Genomic DNA, 17,726 nt, shown 5'->3' on the forward strand with positions numbered 1-17,726 from the left:
ACCCCTACGGCCCATTGTCTCTGGTGTGGGCTCTATTTTAGAACATCTTTGTGCATGGGTCGATGACTTACTTCAACCTCTTGTAAAAAGAGCCAATGGTTACATCAGAGACAGTAAGAGCCTTTTGGCTATCATTGAATCTCTACCATGTTCAGAAGGTAGTGGTTTCCTTTCTTGTGATGTCACTGCCCTCTATCCTAGCATTCCTCATGATAAAGCCCTCCTAGCCCTTCGTTATCATTTACAGAAATATAGCAATTATGGTCAGGGTTTGCAGGAATACATTGTTTTTGTGGTAGAATTTTTACTTTCTTACAATTTCTTTTGCTTTGAAGATCAGTTTTACATCCAGATTGTTGGTTGTCCTATGGGAGCTAAATTCTCCCCTTCTTTAGCGAATCTGTACATGTCCTACTGGGAGGAGATCGTCATGTATAATAGCAATATCCAGTTTTCTCAATATATCTCATGGTATGGGAGGTATATAGACGATCTCCTCCTAGTGTGGACAGGTACATGTAACGAGGCCCAAATGTTTGTATCATTTCTCAATAGCAACAATCTGAATTTAAAATGTACTTTTCAGTTTGACTCAGTTGACTCAGTTCCCTGTATCGTAAACCCAGTGCAGGCAACGGTCTGTTACATGCGTCCAGTAACCATCCACCCCACGTTGTGGAAAATTTACCCATTGGGGAATTCATAAGGACGCTCCAGAGCTGCTCGGACCGATCCTTATATGATTCAGCGTGTAGGGATCTGATACATGGTTTGAAATCCAGGGGTTATCCCATGCGTGTAATATATAGGGCTAAGTCTATAGAAGAAAAACAACCTAGAACATTCCATTTGCAAGATAGAATATCACGCAATACACGATCTATCAATGTTTCTCACAGTACATCCCACCTGGTTTTCTCCACACCGTTTACCCCACAATTCAAAACTATTTGTAATATTGTGCGGAGGTACATTCCATTACTTTATCAGGATACCACTTGCGAAGCTATTTTATCTGCAGGTGTCAGATGTGTGGCGCGCAGAGGTGTTACACTGGGTAATATACTTTCACCCAGTGTACTCCAACACAACAAACAGGTTAGCCAAACTTGGCTTCACATAAAAGGCTTTCATAGATGTGCCCAACCCCGCTGCCCTTTATGCCGTTTCTGTGTTAAGCAATCGGAGTTTTGTTCTATTGTGACCGGCATCTCCTACCCAATTAAATCTTTTCTTAATTGTAATTCTACTTTTGTTATTTACTTGGCTGAATGTGGGCCATGCCGGTTACAATACGTAGGTTCAACCAAGCGCAAACTCAAAACAAGATTCTCGGAACATCTCTCAGATGCAGTCTCGGTGCGCACGCGCACATCCAGCAAGTCCATGTCTGGTCTTTCCAGACATTTTGCTGAGGTACATGGTGGTGTGTGCACTGGACTCACTATGTGTGCTATTGAACAGGTTCATTTACCCCCGCAAGGCGGTGACCTTGTTCACACACTGAGAAAACGGAGGCATTTTGGATATTGCGTCTTTGCACACGTATTCCCCATGGGCTAAACTATAGAAATGATCTCTCTTATATTTATTAAGTTTTTCATTTGAGGATGTTGTCCTACTCTGTTATTGTATATACATTATCACAATTAATTTTTTTTTTGTTTGTTTTTTTTGGTTTTTTTGGAAAGGGGTAAAGAAAAAAAGGAAAAGGAAAAAAAGAGAAGAAATTTTTTTTTTGTGTGCAATCTTTATACTCTGTGATCACTGATGACTACTCAATTGTAAGTTTAATAACATCATGTGTTCTCATTTCTTCCCTCCCCCTTTTGGGGTGTGTATCTTTCCACATGCGGTCATGTCCTCTTGTATAAATAAGTTGTAACATTCATTTGAATTTGCCATGATTAAGGGACCATGTCCTGAAACGCGTTGGTGTGTTTTTTATTCCGTGTACTGAATTTTAAGAGGATTTTCTAATAAAGACTTTATATTTTACTTGGAGCTGTGGACTTCCACTTTTTGCATATTGCCACCGGAAAATGGCCCGGACTCCTTGTCTTCACCTGCTCCAGAACTAATGAGGACCAGCACTATCGGCTGCTGCACACATGGTGAGCTGATACATTCATCTAAATTTCTTAGTTTGTTAAAAACAGTGATTGCTACTTCTGTCTTTTAGAAAGAATAATGTTTGGTGACTATTTTATGCAGAGATTCTAAAGCACACTACTTGTTATGTGCTAGAGGACCTCTTTTGCTCTGTAAAAGGGACTTACAGATTTACAGGTGGTGGTGGACCAGACCAGATTCTTTCTCCAATTTCCTCAGACTCTACGGTCTGAAGAAGGTCCAGGAAGATCGAAACATTACGTTACGTTGAAACACAAGATTTAGGGTCTCATAACCTTTTTTTCCTATACATTCTGGTTGGTACTTCACCTTGCATTATAAATATATAATTAAAAAAAAATCACCTTGAACTATAGTGTGCATAAGCTGGCTGTCTGGAGCTGAAACATATCTGAATTAACCCCTAGCTGCACCAGGGCGTTATTGTACGTCCTGGCAGGAGGTTACTTTCCGCACCAGGATGTACAATAACTTCCCGACTCCCGGTGCTCACTGTTTACACAAACAGTGACCGGGAGCCGAAACTAAACTGTCAGCTGATAGCTGACAGTTTAGTGTAGCTGCTGCTGGACCCCCTGAAGGGGTCCAGCACAGGCGATCACCGGCATCAGTGGATCGGTAACGATCCACTGTTGCCGGTGAAGCAAGCGGTAAATCCCCGGTCCCGGCCATCCCCCTCCCCTGATGGCGTGTCCTCCGTTTCCCCTCCCCTGATGGCGTGTCCTCCGTTTCCCCTCCCCTGATGGCGTGTCCTCCGTTTCCCCTCCCCTGATGGCGTGTCCTCCGTTTCCCCTCCCCTGATGGCGTGTCCTCCGTTTCCCCTCCCCTGATGGCGTGTCCTCCGTTTCCCCTCCCCTGATGGCGTGTCCTCCGTTTCCCCTCCCCTGATGGCGTGTCCTCCGTCCTCCCTCCCCCTCTGATGCGGTGTTCTCCGTCTGCCCCCCCCCTCTGATGCCGTGTCCTCCGTCTGCCCCCCCCCCTCTGATGCAGTGTCCTCCGTCTGCCCCCCCCCCCCCTCTGATGCCGTGTCCTCCGTCCTCCGTCCCCCCCCCCTCCTCTGATGCCGTGTCCTCCCCCAATACTCCCCCTGCTGCTGTGCCATCTCTCCCCCCGATCGCCGCCGCCGCTCCTCTGCCGGTACTCACCGGAGGGCCACAGTCAAGGTCGCTCCTTCCCCCTCCTCCTGGCAGCAGCACTGGCTCGCCAGATCCCGGAGCTCAGAGTGAGTTCCGGACCGGGGAGCCAGTGCTGCGAGGAGGTGGGGGAAGGAGCGATCTCTGCTGTGACCCCCTCCTGCTGCAGCAGCATGTACCAGTGCCTGTGTAATGACGCTGGTACATGCTGCTTTATACTGTGATTGGCAGCTCTGTGATCAGAGCTGTCAATCACAGTATCTGATCATGGATGCAGGTTCTGATCCCTGACTTTGTGAGGGATCAGAGCCTGCATCCATATAGTGTAAAACACACACACTAAAAAGTGCCCCCTCCCCTGTGATCTCCCAGTAATAAGGGAGATCTTACTTAGTGTCCGTCAGTCAGCGTCCGTTAGTATGCGTCAGTCAGCGTTCGTTAGTAAGCAGTCAGCGTTCGTTAGTATGCGTCAGTCAGCGTCCATTAGTAAGCTTCAGTCAGCGTCCGTTAGTAAGCATCAGTGTCAGTCAGTGTCCGTCAGTATCAGTCAACGTCCGTTAGTAAGCATCGGTGTCAGTCAGTGTCCGTTAGTAAGCGTCAGTATCAGTCAATGTCCATTAGTAAGAGTCAGTCAGCGTCCATTAGCAGGTGTCAGCAAGCGTCAGTCACCTTCCGTAAGTAAGTGTCAGCCAGCATCAGTCAGCGTCCGTTAGTAAGAGTCGGTCAGTGTCCGTTATTGAGCATCAATCAGCCTCCGTTAGTAATCGTCAGTCAGCATCTGTAAGTAATCTTCAGTCAGCGTCCATTAGTAAGTGTACGTAAGCGTCAGTCAGTGTCCATTACTAAGCATCAGTGTCCGTTAGTTATTGTCAGTCAGCATCCATAAGTAAGTGTGAGTAAGCATCAGTCAATGTCCGTTAGTAAGTGTCAGTAAATGTCCGTGCATTTACTGCTAGAGCAGGAGAGCACACACAGACAGAGGTGCTCCTTCTCTTCTGAGCCCTGTTGCGCGCCCATACAATACTTTATGTTCACTAATGAGGTATTTCTGTGCTCAAGAGAAATTGTTTTACAAATATCGGGGGGCTTTTTCTCCTCCAAGTGTTTTGAAATTTGAAAAATTTGGGGTTTCACCAATGTATAAGTGTGAAAAATGTGATTTTTCATTTTCACGGCCCACTTTTGCAAAAAACTGTGAAAAACCTGTAGGGTCCAAATGCCCACTGTACCCCTTGTTACATTCCTTATGGGGTGAAGTTTTCAAAATGGGGTCACTTGTGGGGGGTTCCCACTGTCTCAGCACTAGGGGGGGCTCTGTAACTGTAACATGGTCTCCTACATTTATTCCAGCCAAATCCACACTCCAAAATTTAAAGGGGGCTCCTTCTCTTCTGAGCCATGTTGTGCGCCTGAACAACACTTTACGTCCACAAATGGGGTATTTGTAAAAACTGCAGATTCAGAGGAATAAATGTTTTATTGCATTTCACTTTTTATAGCTGTGCGGTATGAAAGAAATAGGATTGAATTGGAATATCTGCCAAGAAAATGGAAATTTTTACTTTTCACGCTTACTTTGCAGTTATTCCTGTGAAATGCCTAAAGGGTTAAAAAATGTTTTAAATGTCAATTGGAATACTACAAAGGGTGAAGAGTTCAAAATGGGGTGAATTATGGGGGTTTTTTGTATACAGGCCTCTAGAATATGCTTCAAAACTGAACTGGACCCTAAAAAATTCTGAGTTTAAATTTACACAAAAATTTAGAAAATTGCTACTAAACAATAACGGCCTCTAAAATCCTAAAAAGTTAAAACATATTCACCAAATGCTGCCAACATAAAGTAGACATGTTCTAGATATGAATTAATCAATATCCTTTGTGGTAGAACTATCTTCCTTAATGGCAGAGACTTTCAAATTTAGATAAATGCTATTTTTTTTTCAATTTTTCACAACATTTTAGAGTTTTTCACAAAAAAAAGTTAAAGGAATCGGCCCAAATGTACCACTAACATAAAGTAGAACATGTCACGAAAAAACATTCTTGAAACCACAAGGATCAGTAAAAGCATTCCAGAGTTATTAATATATAAAGTGACACATGTCATATTTGGAAAATTTGGCCGTGTCATAAACACCAAAACTGGCTGTGTCCCCTAAGGGTTAACTATTAAGACTCATAACAAATTGAAATGTTTCTCTATAATCATAATCTATAATCTATTATCAATAATCAATACCGACCCTGACACCTACACTCCACCTGAGGTAACCTGTTAGGATACTCACTAGGTAAACTTTACCCAGGAGAACTGTGGACAGCATGTACTGACACATAAAGTGACAGAGTAGGAACTATTTGACAGTCAAACAGGTTACACTACTGAACTCACACTATCCTCTGTCTGTATAACAACCTTTACATTTAAAACCAGAAGGGAATGAAGTTGTGAGTTATTGCTTTCACCAGTGGCCTCTCAATCCCACCAGCCCTGATTGGTCAAACCCAAAATAATGAAATCACAATCAATTAGGGCTTGGAGAAGGAAAAGCTAGAGGGGTAGTATTGAAACCTCATTTCAGGCGGGTTTTATAATTCCTCTAAGACACCTTCAGTATTTTATGCATCCTGTGGGACCGAGCAGCATAAAACTAATGACAGCTTGCTCTTAAGTTTTAAGTATTAAAATTGATTTATTAAATCTATTTGACTTTTCATCATCACTTATGTTTAGCTTAACTTTCAGCATTTCACTATTGCGTATTACTGAAAATTAAACTGCTGAACTTAACATGTTCCAGATATAAAACAAAACAAAATTGCAGAAATAATCCTCATCAATGTTGAAGTATTTGTTTATCATTAGGTCTTAGGTAAACTGTTTGCTCTAAAACTGAGCATCTGCCATAAGCCTTTTATATTTTAATCAAGGGAAACATGAAATAAAATAGGATTAAATAGACAAAACATAAATACTGTAACATTAGGTATTGAGGTCAGTTGACTTATTATGACAATGAATTTCAACTATGGATTAGTAGTTTTCTGAAAATGCCACTCAATGTAATTCCATGCTGTACTCTGAATATCTAACATATTAGTAACCGTTTAGCAAATGCTTATTACATTGTATTGCAGGGTACACAAGACTTCGTAGGATACTAGGCTGTATTTAGATACAGACAAAATACTATGTCTAACATGTTTATATGGTACAGTAATTGTCAAACACGCTAAGTCTTTTATTCCACCTAAATCAAGGAAATTTTGAGATAGTCCATGTTGCTTTTTTTTTTGTGCGGTCAATATACTGTATTCTACAGTCAATTTACCCCTTCAAGACAGAGCCCTTTGATGCACAAAAGTCCGGGTCAAATTAATGCAATGTTCCTTCCCGCCTTCTAAGAGCCATAGCGCTTTTATTTTTCTACCTACAGGGCTGGTTAAGGTGTAATTTTTTTACACCATGATCTCTAGTTGTTATTATTATCACATTGGTGTAACAGAAAAATTTTGATTACTTTTTTTTTTTTTTTTCTGATATATAATATAAAAAAATCAGTAATCCTGGTGTTTTTTCTTTCCGTTCACGCCGTTCACCGCGTGGGAACAATAATGTTATATTTTAATAAATCGGACAATTCCACATGCTACGATATGTAACATGTTTATTTATTTTATTTATTTATTTTTATAATAGGCAAGGGGATCAGGTGAGTATAGGGGGCTGTAACGGGGGGTCGGGAGCCTGTCACCCCGGCACGGGGGGTGACAGATCTTCTTTAAACTTTTATTGGGGGGGTTACAAGGTTTTTTTTAATACTTTAAAAAACTTTTATTTACTAAACCTTTTTTTTTTCACTTTTTACACTGTAAAAATGATGCAATCATTAGATTGCATATACTGATCTATGGTATGCCATAGCATATCATAGCATAGATCAGTGTTATCGGTGATCCATGTATAGAGCCTGCCTGAGAGCAGACTCTATACACAGCTCGCCGAACCAACAGGACGGAGGTAAGAGGCTTACCCCCGCCCGTCGGTACATGCTGCGGGGGTCCCGATCACTCAGTAATAGATGCTTGATCTGTCACTGAGTACCTTAAATGCTGTGAACGCTATAGATCACAGCGTTTAAGGGGTTAAAGGGAACCTGTCACCCCCGTGCCAGGATGAAGAGGAGGAGGGGGGGAAAGTGGGTACAAGACTCATAGGGAAAGTAACATCACAAATGACAAATGGTACAAAAATATGGTAATAACACAGTAGCATTAATAAATATGGTAATAACACAGTAGCATTATAACACTGCATTATTCCCTTTTCAGTATCCTAAACATGCATTTTATATGAAGGTACACAGTTTTTTTTAATCATGTATTCCTTATGAATTATAGAATTCTTCATGTCATTCTGTATTTTCTATATTCTTGCCTAGTAGCAATGGTCATGGAGCCTCCATATGGCAGCACACTGTTCCATAAGTTATTTAATAAATTCCAATGTTGCATTTGCTCTTTTGTTTCTTTTGATTAAGTATGGTGACCATGCTTGTCATTGCATACATTTCTAAGGGCTTAGCTGAGCTTTTTTTTTATAACAGTGCTATAACTTAGGAACGTGAGAATGAGTTACTAAATCAAACACAGGTTTGTTTTCTAATCCTAGACACCTTTTTATGGGATTTATACATGTACATATTTAAACACTGAATCATTTCCCACTTCTCTTAAAGAAGCTACAGTATCAAGTATATTATTTACCAGAAACCGGTAAAATGCTTTTATGCAATAAAGCTTTTACTTTTTCACCTATGGGGCCTATTGGTCATCATTTTTAGCGTAATGATCTCTAGTTTTTATTAGTACCACATTTGTGTAGATCGGACGTATTGATCGCTTTTTATTAATTTTTTTTAATATAAAAAGTAATTTTAAAAAATCATCCGTCCTGGGGTTTTTAGTGCTTTTTTTGTTTCCGACGTTCACTGTGCAAGAATGTGCAAACTACGGACATGGGAAAAATCGGCATGCGGCCGGATGCGTACAAACCACGAACATACGCCCGTAGTACAGTTATGCTTCCCTAGCTTGTTTTGAAGTGATCTGAAACAGGTCATTTACTTGGAAATCTTCACCCAGCCCAATAAAACTCACAGAACCTTTTGGATCGAAAAATCAAGTTCAATTTGGCTGAAATAAGTACTTCGTACGGGACCGCATGGAAATCCACGGCCGCGAGTTTCAACATTTCCGTCCTCAAACAATGGTCTTGTTCATTTTTCACGGCTCCGTATACGATCCGGCAGTAAGCTCATACGTAGTGTGCATTGTGCGGGTGTATATCGTATACTTTTAAGCGAACGCATCAGCCTCAAAACTAAGTGCGTATATTCGCGGTTCGCACTACGGCCGGAAACATACGCAGTGTGAACATAGCCTTACAATAGATCAGTAATGCTGATCATTTCTATGCCATAGCATAGCATTGATCAGTGTTATCTGCCATCACTGTATAGAGCCTAGCTGTGGCAGACTTAATGCATGGATCACCGATCAGACTGTCGGGAGGAAGGTAAGAAACCTCTGGCAGTCAGTTCGGACAGTTACAGGAGCACAGCTCCTGTCACTGTGTTAAGTGACACTGCAGGGGTTAATGGTGGTGGCCTGTCATTAATAGTGATGACCTGGCTGCTGATAGCAGCTGATCCCCACTTGTTATGAAGTGAGCTCAGATCCTGAGTTGACCTCATAGCGCCGCCGGACCCACTGGCATACCGGTAAGTCATGGGTCCTTAAGTGACCAGCTTGCATGATGTACCGGTACGTCATAAGTCCTTAAGAGGTTAAATTTCTTCTATATGTACTGTATTAAACATTTAACACTTAATTTAAGCAATATTGAAAGATTTATTGCATTTTACCTTGATTATTTTCTAACAGCAAAACAAAGTAAAAGAAAGAAATACCTTAATTTGAATCTAATTTTCTTCTAGTGACCTTAAGAAATCTATAGCGGTTTATATTGTTGGAAAGGGACATTGTACCTGAAGATTTCTTTGAACAACTCTGCATAAAATTTCTAGCTCTGTAGAAGAACGATGATTGAAGTGTATTTTATAACTTACTGAATAGCTGTCAGAATCAGCATGATATCACTTTCTGCAAGCCTCTCTGTTCTGAGTTGTTCTGTACAGCAATCTCCTCAGGCCTACAGGGCACTTGTTTTACATTTTTCCGACATTGCAGTGATGGTATTCTTCATTGAGGTCTCCTTTCAAAGTGTATATGATACAAACTCATATTTATTGTTTTCTCTCACTGGATCCCCCCCCCCCCCCCCAACAAAAAAAAAGGGAGAAAAAAAAGAAAGATAACCTCTGTGTAGAAACGGACAAGAACATTGTAAATAAATAGAAGTTCATTACTGGAAAGAGGATATAACTTTTCCCCTAATATGATGCAGCTATAAAGTAAGATAACCAGGTATACTTCTCTGCTTTTGAATTTCTTGGCTCTATTAAATAAGTAACATGTTGAACAGGAACAACTTTCACTTACTCAACTCTATTTGTGGTAAAAGAACTCAGTCAAGAAAATATTTAAAGAAACGAAGTGTGAAGACTACTGCACCTCCAGTTCTAAAGGAAAAAAAAAAGAAAGAAAAAAAAATCATTTTAAAAAATTACAAATAGGCTAAAATTCAAGTTATTCAAAAGAAACTTTATGAAAACTGTATTACCCGATTACAAATCTGAAAACAATGACTTTCTGAATAGGTTGACTGAGACATTGCATAGTAACCATCTATGCATATATTGGCTATGTTCGCAGAACGTCAAAAATAGAGAAAAGGCGTCCGACTTCAATATTTAAAAAAAAAGTCAGTTATTGCCACATTATCATGTATTGCCCCCTGTAACATCAATGACAGCTTGAAGTCTTTTGTGGTAGTTGTGGGCGAGGTTCTTTTTTTTCTCCGATAGTAAGGCTATGTTCACACAACGTCAAAAATGGAGAAAAAACATCCGATTTCGCTATTTAAAAAAACATCAGTTTTTGCCGTGATTTAACTGACTGCAATGGCAATGCATTGGAGTCAATGGGAAGACGGATGTCCAATGCATACTATGCTTTGAAAAACGTACGTTTTTGCCATGGACGTCAAAATAATGAACGTGAACATTATTTCCGGACGTCTTTTCCAAACAGCGGACGTTCTTTATTAGTTGTTCACGCACAGTTCTTCTTTTGTAACCGCTTTTCTCTGTTTTTACTATTAAATTCAATGTACTTTTAAATTAAGACACACCCAAAGGGCAATTAGTAACCCCAAACTAAAATAATGTGCAAACATCAGTCATTGCACTAAGGGGAGGCAGGCTGCTAAAAAACGTCCGTTATTTTAGACTCAAAATAACGGACGTCACTTTAAACGGAGCTGAAAAAAACATGTGAGCATAGCCTATAGCTGCCCATTCTTCTTGGCAAAAAGCCTCAAGTACCTGTAAATTCTTGGGCTGTCAATGATATTGAGGGCAGGAGACTGAGATGGTTGTTATTGTAAAAATAACAGTTGTTATTATGAAATATTAGCAATTCTTACATAGTTACATATAGTTACATAGTTAATACGGTTGAAAAAAGACACATGTCCATCAAGTTCAACCAAGGAGGGGATGGATACAGGGAAGGGGGAGGGGTGATATGTTCTATACATATGCATCTATATTATTTTGCTCTAAGAACTTGTCTAGCCCTGTTTTGAAGCCCTCTACTGTTTTTGCTGTGACCAGATCCTGTGGTAGACTGTTCCACAGATTCACAGTTCTCATGGTAAAGAAGGCTTGTCGCCTCCGGAGATTGAACCTTTTTTTCTCCAGGCGGAGGCAGTGCCCTCTTGTCCTTTGAGGGGGTTTTACCTGGAACATCTTTTCCCCATATTTCTTGTAGGGGCCATTTATATATTTAAATAAGTTAATCATATCTCCCCTTAAACGTCTCTTCTCCAGACTAAACAAATTTAATTCTGTTAATCTCTCCTCATAACTAAGATGCTCCATTCCCCTTATTAGTTTAGTTGCCCGTCTTTGTACCCTCTCCAGCTCTAGTACATCCTTTTTATGAATCGGGTTCCAAAACTGGACGGCATACTCCAGATGAGGCCGCACCAAAGCTTTATAGAGCGGTAATAATATATCCCTGTCCCGAGAGTCCATGCATGTTTTAATGCATGACAATATCCTACTGGCCTTAGAAGCAGCTGACTGACATTGTGTGCTGTTCTGTAGTCTATTATCTACAAGTATACCCAGATCCTTCTCCATCAGCGACTCTCCCAGAGTAACTCCCCCCAGGACATATGATGCATGTGGGTTATTAGTACCCAGGTGCATAACTTTACATTTATCCACATTGAACCTCATTTGCCAAGTGGACGCCCAAACACTCAGTGTGTCTAAGTCATCCTGTAACCTCTGCACATCCTCCATAGACTGTACTGTACTACAAAGCTTGGTGTCATCTGCAAAGATAGAAACATTGCTGTTAATTCCATTCTCAATATCATTAATAAACAAGTTAAACAGAAGAGGGCCCAGTACTGACCCTTGGGGTACACCACTTATTACCGGGGACCATTCGGAGTAGGAATCATTGACCACCACTCTCTGGGTACGATTATTAAGCCAGTTTTCAATCCAGTTACACATTAAATTTTCCAAACCGATAGACTTTAACTTACCCATCAGACGTCCATGAGGAACTGTGTCAAACGCTTTTGCAAAATCCAGGTACACTATATCCACAGCCACGCCGCCATCCAGGCTTCTACTTACCTCTTCATAGAAACATATTAGGTTGGTTTGACAGCTTCTGTCCTTAGTAAAACCATGCTGGTTATCACTTATAATATTATTAGCCACTACATATTCCTGGATGTAGTCCCTTATAAGCCCCTCAAATAGTTTCCCCACAATGGACGTTAAGCTTACGGGTCTATAGTTACCTGGGGAAGTTCGAGAGCCCTTTTTGAAAATCGGCACTACATTTGCCTTACGCCAGTCCCTCGGCACAATACCAGTCAGCAAAGAATCACGGAATATTTCATACAAGGGTAGTGAAATTACAGAACTGAGTTCCCTAAGAACTCTGGGGTGCAGTCCATCAGGCCCTGGAGCTTTGGTTACATTGAGTTTGTTTAATTTATCTTGGACCATATCTATAGTAAACCAGTTCAGTACATTACATGTGTTAGCAGCACTGGCCCCACCCACCTCAGTACTGGCCCCACCCACCACAGCTCCATCCTCTTTTGTATATACAGAACTGAAGAACCCATTAAGTAACTCAGCTTTCTCCTGATCCCCAGTTATTAATTCCCTGTCGCCATTATTTAGGGGTCCTACATGCTCTGACCTTGGTTTTTTTGCATTAATATATTTGAAGAATTTTTTGGGGTTTCTTTTGCTTTCTATAGCTACCTGCCTTTCATTGTGAATTTTTGCTGCCTTTATTACATTTTTACAGGTTTTGTTGACTTCTTTGTAATGTTTAAATGCTACAGCTGACCCCTCTGATTTATATTTTTTGAATGCCCCTTTTTTCTCATTTATAGCCCTTCTAACCTCGGTTGTAAGCCATGTGGGATTGGATTTTAACCGTTTATATTTGTTACCCATAGGAATATATTTGGCAGTACAGTTATTTAATGTGGATTTGAATATTTCCCATTTATTAGCTGTATCCGTATGTGACAGCAGCCGCTCCCAGTCTATGCCCTGAAGTTCTGCCCTTAACCCAGGAAAATTGGCCCTTTTAAAATTAAGAGTTTTTGCCCTCCCAACATGTTTTTCTTTTCTACACTTTAAGCTAAAAGTCACTATATTGTGGTCACTATTCCCCAGGTGTTCATGGACAGTGACATCCCCAATCAGCTCAGCGTTGTTAGAAATAACCAGATCCAACAAGGCATCACTTCTAGTTGGCTCCTCCACAAACTGGCCCAGAAAATTATCCTGCAGGAGGTTAAGAAATTCCCTCCCCTTTGTGGTTTTAGCTGAACCGTGACCCCAATCTATATCTGGGTAGTTGAGGTCCCCCATTACCACTACTGTCCCCTCCCGGGCAGCCCGCTCTATTTGTCTATTCAGCTGACCATCTATACCCTTCTTAACCCCTTCCCTCCGTAGGATGCACCGGCATGTCCTGCAGGGGGGGGGGGGGGGAGGTTCAGAGAGGGGCGGCGCCGTTGCCCCGCTCTGAACCGCCATAATCCCCGCTGTTTACTGCAGCAGGGGACCGTGGCCATTAGCTGGTGCTGCCGATCGGCGGCGCCCGCTAATTAGGATTGTGATATACTCTGCTTGTACAGCTGGTCACTTGCGGGGTGAATGCTCTATAGTGTTGGCTTTCCTGCTCTTTTTATGTTACATTTCTAAGTAACTACTTAATAAAAGCTTTGCATAACCACTATACAAAGACCACTAACAATCTCATACAGTGACTATTTAGGAATAAAGCCTCTATTACAGGGGGCGATACAGAGGAGCAGACGTGCACCGACCTGTAAGGTCCCCGTTCCGTGCTCGCTGACTATGCTATTACACGCTGCGGTGATCGCTAGTTGAACTGGACAGCCCATATAAGATTGCAGCGGTCTGCTGCCTCCGGTCCTAAAACATTAGGAATTGCAATCCAGCTGGCTTAGGATTACTCAGAAACCCTGTTCTGTGAAAGGGAATGGCAGGCTCACAACAACCTTCCCACCATTCTTCAAAAAATCCAGAAACTAAAAGGGATAATCCAGTAAAAATGTTTTTCTTTGAAATCAACTGGTGTAAGAGATTATCAGTAGAGATGAGTGAACCGGGTTCAGGTCCAAGTCCATCTGAACCCGAACGATCAGCATTTGATTAGCGGTGGCTGCTGAACTTGGATAAAGCTCTAAGGTTGTCTGGGAAACATGGATATGACTATATCCATGTTTTCCACATAGCCTTAGATCTTTATTCAAGGTCAGCAGCCACCGCTAATCAAATGGCGATTGTCACCGACAGGGGCGACAGTAGAGAGCACTGTGTCAGACTGGAAACAATGCACCACTTCCTGCAGGACATATGGCAGCTGATAAGTACTGTAATACTTGGGATTTTTAAATAGAATTAGAAATCTATATAACTTTCTAACACCAGTTGATTTGAAAAAAAAATTTTTTGTTGTTGTTGGCATTCTCCTTTAATTTTTCAAAGACACACAGAACTAGTTTTATTGAGAAAACGACTCCTGGAATTCTGTCCTTAACACATTTTCCTGCTGTGTACTAGCAGTATATAATATTAAAATAGATAGGTAGGTGTTGAATACATAGCACGTAGATGGTATTTACTCTATAAGTAGATGCTGCACCATGTATTCTGCTGATGTAGCACTGCACAGTACATAGAATAAAAGAGAATATAATATCTATGTATTTTTAAATCTGGGCAGATGGAGCCTGGCTGCGGTTGCACTAGCTTTGTAATATAGCAAGTAAAATTCCATTAACCCGCCTGGAAAACTCACCTGCTTTTACTATAAAAGCTTTAAAGCTTTGTATTAGTTTACCAGAAGAAGTGTGCCATGTGATAGCTTGCCATTTTCCTTTTTCTTATACTGTTTCACCTTACAATAATGCATCTTCTCTGCACTTCTTAACTCAATAGGTTTCAAATAGTTATGCTAGTAAATCTATTAACAGCACCAGTCTGCACATATTATTGAGGTTACATGGTTTGAACGATGTGTTTATAAAGTGACAGCAAAATAGGTAATAGTTAACCCTTTAGGCCACTATGACATACCAGTAAATCATTAGGCTATTAAGCGTATATGGAAAGGGTCCCTATGAGCAAACAGTTGCTCCTAGAAGTCCCCTATAGGGACTAAAATTGTGTAAAAAAAAAAAAAGTGACAAAAAAAGGTTTTTATTTTATTGTAGGAAAAAATATATTCCCTAATAAGAATTAAAATCTCCTCACTTTTTCTTTTTTTGTCAAATAAAAATAAATAAATAAATAAAATATATAAAAAATGGCCAAATTTTTCTTTTTTTTGTTACATTGTCAATCAAAAGTCATTAAAAATGCCCATCTGCATTAAAATGGTACAAAAAACCCTCAAAAACTAAATTTGTCTCCATATAGCTTCCAAGGCGGAAAGCTTCCTGAAGATGGAAATATGAAAAAGTAGAGCTTTTAGAAAGCAAGGAGGGAAGAGGGGGAGGGAGGGGGACTGGGGAGGAAAACCTGAAAATGTTCATAATCTTTAAGAGCTTAAACTTATTCCTACTTAAATTAAAGTAGAACCCCAATCTAAATGTTGTCTCAAGTCCCATAACCAATACGTCATATAACCAACTACTTCAGCACTACTCTATACAAGCCCTGTGATCAAAACATGACTTGATTAATGTTAAGAAAAATACAAAAATACTTACAATACCTAGTTTACACTATATTTGCGGCTTGTTACCAATAAAATATTTCCTTTATTTGTGTAGATTCACACGTACCAGATCCGCAGCAGAATTCATGCTGCAAGTTTGCAGCAAAATCCGCTGCAGATCATGTAGTGTGAAGCTGAATGGGTCCCATCAACACAACGGATCCGCTGCCTGTATGGAACCCAGCCCTTTAACCCCCCTGCCGCCGGCCGCCCGCAGCCCCAAGCATACATTACCTGCTTGGCGCCATGGCTGTGTGCGATGCTCCCAGCTCTCCATCAGCCAATGAGTGCTGCCATGCACTGATTGGCTGATGGGGAGCAAGGGGAGCCGGGAGCCTCACACACAGCTGTGGCGCCAAGCAGGTAATGTATGCTCAGGGCTGGGGCTGCAGACGGCCGGCGGCGGGGGGGGGGGGGGGGTAAAAGGGGATGGGTGCCATACAGGCAGAGGATTTGTTGCGTGTATGGGACCCATTCAGCTTAACACTACAGGATCCGCAGCGTATTTCACTGCAAACTCAAAGTATGAAATCTGCTGTGGATCTAGTAAGTGTGAGGCTACCCTTTATAAAATTACACAAAACAAACAATTAGAACACCAAAGAACACACCAGACTAAGGTGGAATATCACTTAGCATGATGCAATCACAATGCAAAACGTGCGTTTAGGAGTGGCATCACTTTGCAGCAATTTATGGGTGAGTGTTTGATGCAATGTAAGGCTATGTTCACACTACGTATGAGACCGGCATCATGCACGCCCGCATCAGAACTCCCCACCGGAGGTCCGGAGCTGCTCGCTGCACTGTGTGCACTGACATGTCATTTTTTTATGGCGCTGCTAGGGATCCTGGCCGGAGGGTATGCTATGTGGATAAGCTCCGGACAGAATTTGCTCAGAAGGCAGCATTACGTAAGTTCCGTGGGAATCATGGTCATTGTAACAACGGCTGTGATTCCCATGAAACTTACTTTGTGTAAACATAGCCTAAGGTTACAAACCCACTTGCCGGATCTGCAGCGAGTCTCCTTGCTGCGTTTTTGCAGGGAGACTCGCTGCAGATCCCAGCCCTATACTTTCAATAGCAGAGAAACTCGCAGCAGGGATGTACATCCCTGCTGCGATTTTGTCTGCAGCCCGCCCCATTAACCCCCTGGCCGCCGGACATTATACATTACCCGGTCCCCGTTCCTGCTTGCTTCGGGGCTCCCAGTGTCTTCACGGCCCGCCCGGCCAATCAGTGCACTGCGGCGGGATCAGGTAATGTATATCCTGCCCGCCCCCCTGCAGCCCCGATCGCCCCCAGCCCCCGGCCGCATGATCACCCCCCAGCCCCGCAGCCCCCGGCCACACGATCGCCCCCAGCCCCCGGCCGCATGATCGCCTCCGGCCGCACGATCGCCCCCAGCCCAGCAGCCCCCCGCCGCACGATCGCCCCCAGCCCAGCAGCCCCCAGCCGCACGATCGCCCCCAGCCCCGCAGCCCCCGGCCGCACGATCGCCCCCAGCCCCCGGCCGCACGATCGCCTGCAGCCCCGCAGCCCCCGGCTGCATGATCGCCCGCAGCCCCCAGCCCCGCAGCCCCCGGCTGCACGATCGCCCGCTGGGGGCGATCGTACGGCCGGGGGCTGCGGGGCGATCGTGCGGCCGGGGGCTGTGGGGCGATCGTGCGGTCGGGGGCTGCGGGGCGATCGTGCGGCCGGGGGCTGCGGGGCTGGGGGCGATCGTGCGGCCGGGGGCTGCGGGCGATCGTGCGGCCGGGGGCTGGGGGCGATCGTGCGGCCAGGGGCTGCGGGGCTGGGGGCGATCGTGCGGCGGGGGGCTGCGGGGCTGGGGGCGATCGTGCAACCGGGGGCTGCAGGGGGGCGGGCAGGATATACATTACCTGATCCCGGCTCCTGCTTGCTTTAGCGGCTCCCGGCACGTTCCGCCCGGCCAATCAGTGCGCTGCCCCGCCGCAGCGCACTGAT

The sequence above is a fragment of the Dendropsophus ebraccatus genome, chromosome 5, assembly GCF_027789765.1.
Source record: "Dendropsophus ebraccatus isolate aDenEbr1 chromosome 5, aDenEbr1.pat, whole genome shotgun sequence".
NCBI lineage: Eukaryota > Metazoa > Chordata > Amphibia > Anura > Hylidae > Dendropsophus > Dendropsophus ebraccatus.